At 36.2% G+C, this 8,346-nt stretch overlaps 2 non-coding genes across 2 annotated transcripts; both read right to left on the bottom strand.

Annotated features, from left to right (window-relative positions):
- Positions 1–3,101: 3,101 nt before the first annotated feature.
- Trnak-cuu (transfer RNA lysine (anticodon CUU)) lies at positions 3,102–3,174 on the bottom strand. Its single transcript has one exon. It is a non-coding gene; the product is annotated as a tRNA-Lys (tRNA).
- Positions 3,175–3,939: 765 nt separating this feature from the next.
- Positions 3,940–4,012, bottom strand: Trnak-cuu (transfer RNA lysine (anticodon CUU)). The gene has a single exon. It is a non-coding gene; the product is annotated as a tRNA-Lys (tRNA).
- Between the last annotated feature and the right edge of the window lie 4,334 nt (positions 4,013–8,346).

Raw genomic sequence — 8,346 nt, 5'->3', positions numbered from 1 at the left:
GTGAGAATGCACACAAGATCCTTGCACAGATGATAAAACGGTGCTGCTTTCTGCTTTTCATACACTTTTTTCATGAAACAGGGCTGGGCTGTGAATGTGGTCCAGGAAGCTGTCCCATGTCAATGCATTTTGCTGTTGTGTCAGTTAAGGCCAGAGTAATGGAAGACACATTCGTCCATGCCCGAATTTGAGATTTCTTGATATTTATCAACACTAAGATGTATTCTTTCACTTGAAACTGATCAAATACAACTTATTACTATTTACTCATATTTTTTGCTTGATTTATTTCACTCTTTTCAACTCTAAAAAGTCACATGGCTCAAGACAGGTTAGTAAATTGGCGGGAAATAATGAGTCAGAAATGCGCGAATGCGAAATATTGTGATTACGCGCACGATTTGCGTCGCGTGACGCGGCGCAACTCTGCGCGTATGTCCTACGCAGTTGAGGCGCATTCGGTATGTTGTTAACGCCAGCAAAATGTGGTGTGAACAAAACAAAAATATGCAGTCAAAATGCCACATATATTTTTTTATTATTTTGAATTTTGGCGCACTGAAAGCAGACATTATAGATTAATTAATGCAAAACGATGCATATTTAGACCATGCACAAGATACAGCTTTTACAAGCGTGAAAGTCTTACCGTTTTAAAATATAAGGATGTTTTGTGCATAAATTTGACATTTTTTTACTAAAACGTCGATTTTTCAGAGTTCACTTTTAACAATATTGCACGATTTTTGTGACAAGATAACTCGACAAATATGCAAGCAAACGGTAAACTTTTTGCACTATCGTTTAGAGTACATCAAAGTCTAGGGAAGGTTTTCTCATTGTTTCAAAATATTTGTTTTAAAGAAAAATATACACCATTATGTGCAATTTTTAGCTTAATAGAGTGACAGAAATGTTTTTTCCAATATTTCGAAAAAAGAGAGGAATTTCAAAAAAATAAAAAAACCTTCTCTAAGTTCATGTCTCTTCTTCATGAAAAGCTAACTGATTTTTTTTTACTCCGAACGGATTTTTTTCTAAGTTGTCACAAAACAATTGGGGTAAAAAAGTGAATTTTTGTGATTTTGTCAAAAACCCTTGACTCATTTCCTTTCCAAAAATGTATAGTTTTATAATTATACTTTGGACATACAATTCAGAAATAATGATGCTCGAAAAGGTCCATGTTCTCTCCCATTACTCTGGCCTTAAATAACTGCTTGATTACTGACATGTGTTAAGAGTAGAGTATTGAAGTAAATCTGTGTGTAAGTTTGGTTCAATTTGATGGACAGGATTTCAAGAAATGACCTTGTGAAAAATTATAAGTTTCTTTTTGAGCTCAGTTTATGTTCTCGACGGGGAACAAAACGGCAGATCTTTGCCTCTGTGGAAAAATTCGGCTGACTTTATGTTTTGATGGTCTATATTTACGCCCTCATTTGTCCACTTACCTTAGCAGGGTATTTGTATTTTTCCGATTACGTCACAACCGGGAGTTTATATTTCACCAAAGGCATAATAACTTAAAACATATGCATGTGAATCAATTGAAAATGCCAGTACAAATTAATTATCAATATTATTACAAGAACTTAATGTTGATGACGATGATGAGAAATATATGAGGTCAAAATATCTCCATTTTGATGGGGTAAATTGAGGTGGTAGAAGCTTTTGTTCCCACCGTGAGCAGTATCATGTGAGTTACACATTCGGGTTATGTTGAAACCGGTACATGATAATAAATATATATGTATAGAATTGTCGTGAAGTCTCAGAGTCAACTTCGATTTTTTTTTATTTCACCATCGGGTGAAATGATATTTCCCGTTCAGACAAAACCGGAATTTCACTTAAAGCAGGTTACTCTTCACTTGTCTGGTCATGCAATGAGTATGACTTTAAATCAAACCAATTTAATAAAGCAATTCGCTGATATGAGCATGAGCGTCCCGATGGAAATATCATCGACTCTTCCAAGTTTCGTTAATTATTTTCATTAAAGCCATATGTTTACATACAACTTGAATTACAAGATTCCTCCTATTGGACCTCATTCTTATAGCCAATATAATTTGCTTGAGGCAAAAATCAATCATTGTCTAAAATGATCCAGCTGTTCTTGTTGACATAGACAGTTTACTTGCAAGACCAGCCAAGGTGTGGTAACAGACAAGGTATGATTTAACAAGACAGAACATGAAGCATTTTACAAGGAACGCAAAGCTATTCAAAGTACAGGAATGACCTACTTCGAAAGGCCCTCATGCTATTTATTAAATCCGCCCAAAGAAGTAATAGGTATGGTAATTTAATGAGAATGAAATCGCTTCGGGTTGTTCTTGCTCACAATTAAGCACATGGCAACAAATATGGAAAAGCCCACAAGGAATAAATACACAACCATGATTTATTATCACAAATCACACAATTATTCCAAACATAGCCTAGAACGTCAAAACCTTTCTTTCAGACAAAATGTCATATGTCAATTGAAGATATCGAAATGCAACAGAAAAACACATTTTATGGGGAAAACTAGGACTGTGATGAGTACAAACGCTTTGTCTAGTGGGATATTGCCTTAAGGAGGAGAGGGAGTGGAAAACAACAAAGTATTAGGCATGATTGTTTTCCCACATATTGTTCGTCTTTGCCATGTTTTCTTTCTCATGTTCTAATGCTAGCTGCCTTTTTGCTTTTAATGTTTTTTCTTTTAATAAAAGCAAAAATGTTTGCCAAATTTCTTTTTTATGGATTTGTCAAAAGAAAAACACATGTCTCTTATTTTTATAAAATCATTCAATGATGTGAAATTGTATGTTTTTGTAAATTCCATACAACATTACGACCTGATGAATCTCCTAAATTGATTAATTTGCCTGTGGATTTCAATTTTAGTACGATAATTGAGGAAACGTAATCTAGAAAAAGATAAAACCAGTAATATATTAAAACATCGCCTGTGAATTGTTCTCGTGTTCGAAATGAAAGAATAATGTTACAGCAATAGAACATTCAAAATAGTGTCCATGAAAAACCTATTGTTTCTCGATCAAACCAAAGACCGGCTGTGGAAGAGGAGCAAAATATTTGCTCGCCCAACGTGGGGCTCGAACCCACGACCCTGGGATTAAGAGTCCCATGCTCTACCGACTGAGCTAGCCGGGCTGCTTATGCCCCAACTAGCATTATGTACAAAGTTATTGAATGTAAATCACGTCCAATGATTTGGAGTTAATCAGTGGGCAAAAGTTTATCTGGAGACGGGTTACTTTAGACTGATTCTATTTTGGAAATATGTACATATAAGTATGTTTTTGTATATTCCATATAAAATGAATTCCACATGCTTCGTGTATTTTAACATTCGAATGATTCGCTATAATTACTGCTCTGAATATTCAGCTAATGGCACAGCTAGAAAATCTTAAATAATGATACATTTTAAGTTTTGAACAATGACATAACCGATGTCAGAATATGCTGTTTTCCTCACATTATTTAGGAATAATCTGCCCGATTACCACTAATGGAGTTCATCATAATGACAAATTAATGCACGTTTTTCAAATCAAAATCTACGCGGGCGAGCATTCACAACGATGTGAATTGTTTACAATAATTTCACCTCAAATCAACCTTTTTGTAAGGAACAATCACTCATATTATGTTTTACAACATTACGACCTGATGAATCTCCTAAATTGATTAATTTGCCTGTGGATTTCAATTTTAGTACGATAATTGAGGAAACGTAATCTAGAAAAAGATAAAACCAGTAAAATGTTAAAACTTCGACTGTGAATTGTTCTCGTGTTCGAAATGAAAGAATAATGTTACAGTAATAGATCATTTAAAATAATGTCCGTGAAAAATCTTTTGTTTCTCGATCAAACCAAAAACGGGCTGTGGAAGAGGAACAAAATATTTGCTCGCCCAACGTGGGGCTCGAACCCACGACCCTGGGATTAAGAGTCCCATGCTCTACCGACTGAGCTAGCCGGGCTGCTTATGCACCAACTAGCATTATGTACAAAGTTATTGGAATGTAAAATCACGTCCAATGATTTGGAGTTAATCAGTGGGCAAAAGTTTATCTGGAGACGGGTTACTTTATTTAGACTGATTCTATTTTGGAAATGTGTGCTTATTTGTTCATGTTTACGTAAAAGCTGTCAACAAACTTTAAAGCTGTCAACCAACTTTTAATCAGATATGCTGATTTGCTGAATTTTAATCAGATATGCTGAATATTTTGTCTGCGATTACCATGGAAAGGATCCCCAAACCCCTATAGGATCATACAGGGGGGAAATTAAGCATACTCTAAATTCATCAAAAACATATCAAATCATTTTCATCATTTCAATGCGTAGAACATAATTATAGTTACTAAGTTACAAAAGCTCCAAGGTCAATTTACATGTTGTACAGTGTGGACAAATTAATGTTGCTCCGATTTTCGTAAAAATTCACGGGAGGGATCAAGAAAAGAATAGTTTTCACTATCTGCTATGTGAAGTTTAGAAAATAAAATACTAATCATATATCGCAGATAGTGCAAACTATTCTTTTTCTGAAACCTCAAAGCTATACCATTTTTCACACTACTGTGAAAATGACGTCAGTACACACACACACACCCTACACACCCCAATACATACACACACCCCATACATATAGCACAAAACTTCACTATTAAAAGTGAAGGACGAAATTATGGGACATGTGTACAACCAGAAAGGGGTTTTCCTCGTCTTACTTGATCTCGGCGGCTTTCGATGCGCTCGTGGATTCGGATCTACGAATCAACACTTTCTTATGCATTCTCCTTAACAGAATTGTCGTGAAGTTTCAGAGTCAACTTCGATTTTTTTATTTCACCATCGGGTGAAATGATATTTTCCGTTCAGACAAAACCGGAATTTCACTAAATGCAGGTTGCTCTTCACTTGTCTGGTCATGCAATGAGTATGACTTTCAATCAAATCAATTTAATAAAGCAATTCACTGATATGAGCGTCACGAAGGAAATATCATCGACTCTTCCGAATTTTGTTAATTATATTCATAATGTGCCATTTGTTTACATACTTAAATAACAACTTGAATAACACGATTCCTCCCATTGGACCTCATTCTTATAGACAATGTAATTTGCTTGAGGCAAAAATCAATCATTTTCTAAAATGATCCAACTGTTCTTGTTGACATAGACAGTTTACTTGCAAGACCAGCCAAGGTGTGATAACAGACAAGGTATGATTTAACAAGACAGAACATGAAAGCATTTTACAAGGAACGTAAAGCTATTCAAAGTAACAGGAATGACCTACTTCGAAAGGCCCGCATGCTACTTCTTAAATCCGCCCAAAGAAGTAGCAACTATAGTAATTTATCGAGAATGAAATCGCTTCGAGTTGTTCTTGCTCATAATTAGAGTCACGCGGTAGCCGTGACCAGCAAGTTTTTAAAAAAAAGACTGATAAAGAAGACTAATAACAGATGCTCCCGCGAGACTATATTTACACGTAACATTAAAACACTTGACTTCTATTGTTCGATGTTATTTTTCGCTGGGTACAAAATGTATCTAAAACCATGCTAAATGTTATTTACAGTCCCAGGTGTAATATCGTGACAACTCATTAATTCCAAAAGGGCCACCAATCCTACAGTCAATCATTGTTCGTAATAAACAAATATTTTTGCTTCCATTTCACGCGGTATTTCATAGCGAAAATTAGTTGCAAATCATACTGATCCAGAATTTTTGGACACTGCTACAGGTCTACCTGGTTATCACCTTCACACTACTTTTTCAGATTCACTTCCAAATATACCCTAGCAGATTCCTGGATACCCTACATACAAATTCTGAGCCCCGTTCGCCAAAAAATCAAGTTTTTCACAATTCTTTTGTTCTTATCGGACGACGCATCCATTTATATAATAAATGCTGTATTTCGACAAAGTATTTTACAGCAGAGGTCCGTGGCCTAATGGTTAGTGCGCTTGACTCCAGATACGCTATCCCGAGTTCGAAACCCGGTGACCAACTGATTTTTTTTTTCAATGTTTTATTAAACAATTTATTGTCATTAATCAAGGATAACATAATTTTAAACATCCAGTGCTATTGTGATATTATTTTTTTTTATTAAAGCAAGTTGTTTGATTCTCATGTAAATTGTTTTTTGTGTTAAGGGCCTATTTAAAAACACAGCATAATGTGATACAACACCATCAAGGATCAAAAGAAATCTGAATAACACAAGAAACCAGATCAGGTATTATATAGGGTATGCAATACGACGTTACTCATTGTTATTCTCATTTAAATATATTTTGTCCTACCACGGGCAAATTCGCATGATAATAGGACAATGATGATTGTGATATGTATGAATGGTTGTTGAATCGATTAAGAGACCTGACTCTCTGTCATCTTCAGCTATCGTAGAACATGACAATTGTCATACCGTCCCGGTAGGTTGATTACAAACACTCTGTAGGTGTGGAAAATTGTTCCGCTAGTATGGAAGGCCAGCAGGAAAAAAAAATATCCAAATAACATTTATCAAGCATATATAGTACGGAAGCGTCTATGTGACACAACTTGACAAGATAATTATCTTGCCATGTCGACTTATTATCAGCATTATGTCAACATGACGATATAAAATATCTCGTCAAGACAACTGAACAAACAAGTCAATATGGCAAGATAAATTATCATGCTAAGTCGACATACCAAAAATGGATGTCTTCTTCCCGAAATAAATTATTATGCCAAGTCAATTTAGCAACAAATTAATGTCTACATAGCAGGATATTTTGTCACGTCCAGTTGACTTAACAAACAATACAAGTCAACATGGTAAGATAAATTATCATACCAAGGAATAGTAATTTTGACACCGTATAATTTAAATTATTGAAAAGCATCCTCGGATGTAGAGGAGGGCGGCCCGAAATTAAAGGTAAAATTAAATCTCAAAAGACCGCCGACAACCGCCGCTCAATAGGGATATCCAACTAGATTGCCCCGCAGGGCTACAAAGAACCACAAACCGCGGAATTTCGATATCCAGCTAGATTGCCCCGCAGGACTCAGGAACCACAAATCTTGAAATATGGATATCCTGCAAATTAAAACCACAAACCGCGAAAAACCGCCAACAACTGCCGCTTAATAGAAATATTCAACTATATTGCCCCGCAGGGCTACAAAGAACCACAAACAGCGAAATTTGGATATCCAACTAGATTGGCCCGCAGGGCTATAAAGAACCATAAACCACGAAATATGGATGTCCAACAAGTTTTAACTATAAATTAGCCCTCGATAGAGGGCAAAGCTTGAAGGATTAGGGAAATTATAACCACGAACCGCGAAAGTTGCCTTAACAAACAATATAAATCAACATGGTAAGATAAGTTATCATACCAAGTAATAGTAATTGTTGACACCGTATAATTTAAATTTAAAAAGCATCCTCGGGATGTAGAGGAGAGGGCGGCCCGAAATTAAAGGGAAAATCTCAAAAGACCACCGACAACCGCCGCTCAATAGGGATATCCAACTAGATTGCCCCGCAGGGCTACAAAGAACCACAAACCGCGAAATTTGGATATCTAGCTAGATTGCCCCGCAGGACTCAGGAACCACAAATCTTGAAATATGGATATCCTACAAATTAAAACCACAAACCGCGAAAAACTGCCAACAACTGCCGCTCAATAGAAATATCCAACTAGATTGCCCCGCAGGGCTATAAAGAACCACACACCGCGAAATATGGATGTCCAACAAGTTTTAACTATAAATTAGCCCTCAATAGAGGGCAAGGCTTGAAGGATAAGGAAAATTATAACCACGAACCGCGAAAGACCTCCAACAACCACCTCAATAGAGATATCCCACTATATTGCCCGCAGGGCTACAAAAACCACACACCGCGAAATATGGATTTCCAACAAGCTTATACAATAAATTAGCCCCGATAGAGGACAGGGCTTGAAGAATAAAGGAATACCACGAACCGCGAAAGACCGCCAACAACCGCCGCTCAATAAAGATATCCAACTAGATTGCCTGCAGGGCTACAAAGAACCACAAACGGCGAAATTTGGATATCCAACTAGATTGCCCCAGTGCTACAAAGAACCACGTACATTTTAGTTATAGCTACATATACTCGTATTTTTTATTGTCATAAATCAAGGATAAAATATTCAAACTTCTATTTTTCGCTTTATTCGTCTTATGGAGTACTTCGTAACCGGATGACTTTTCAAGCTTGGAGCTACTCGGCTTCATTCATAAAAAGAAACGAA

This window comes from Amphiura filiformis, chromosome 5 (assembly GCF_039555335.1).
Source record: "Amphiura filiformis chromosome 5, Afil_fr2py, whole genome shotgun sequence".
Taxonomy (NCBI): domain Eukaryota; kingdom Metazoa; phylum Echinodermata; class Ophiuroidea; order Amphilepidida; family Amphiuridae; genus Amphiura; species Amphiura filiformis.
Note: the sequence above shows the minus strand (reverse complement) of the source record. Positions and strands in the feature narration are given on the sequence as shown.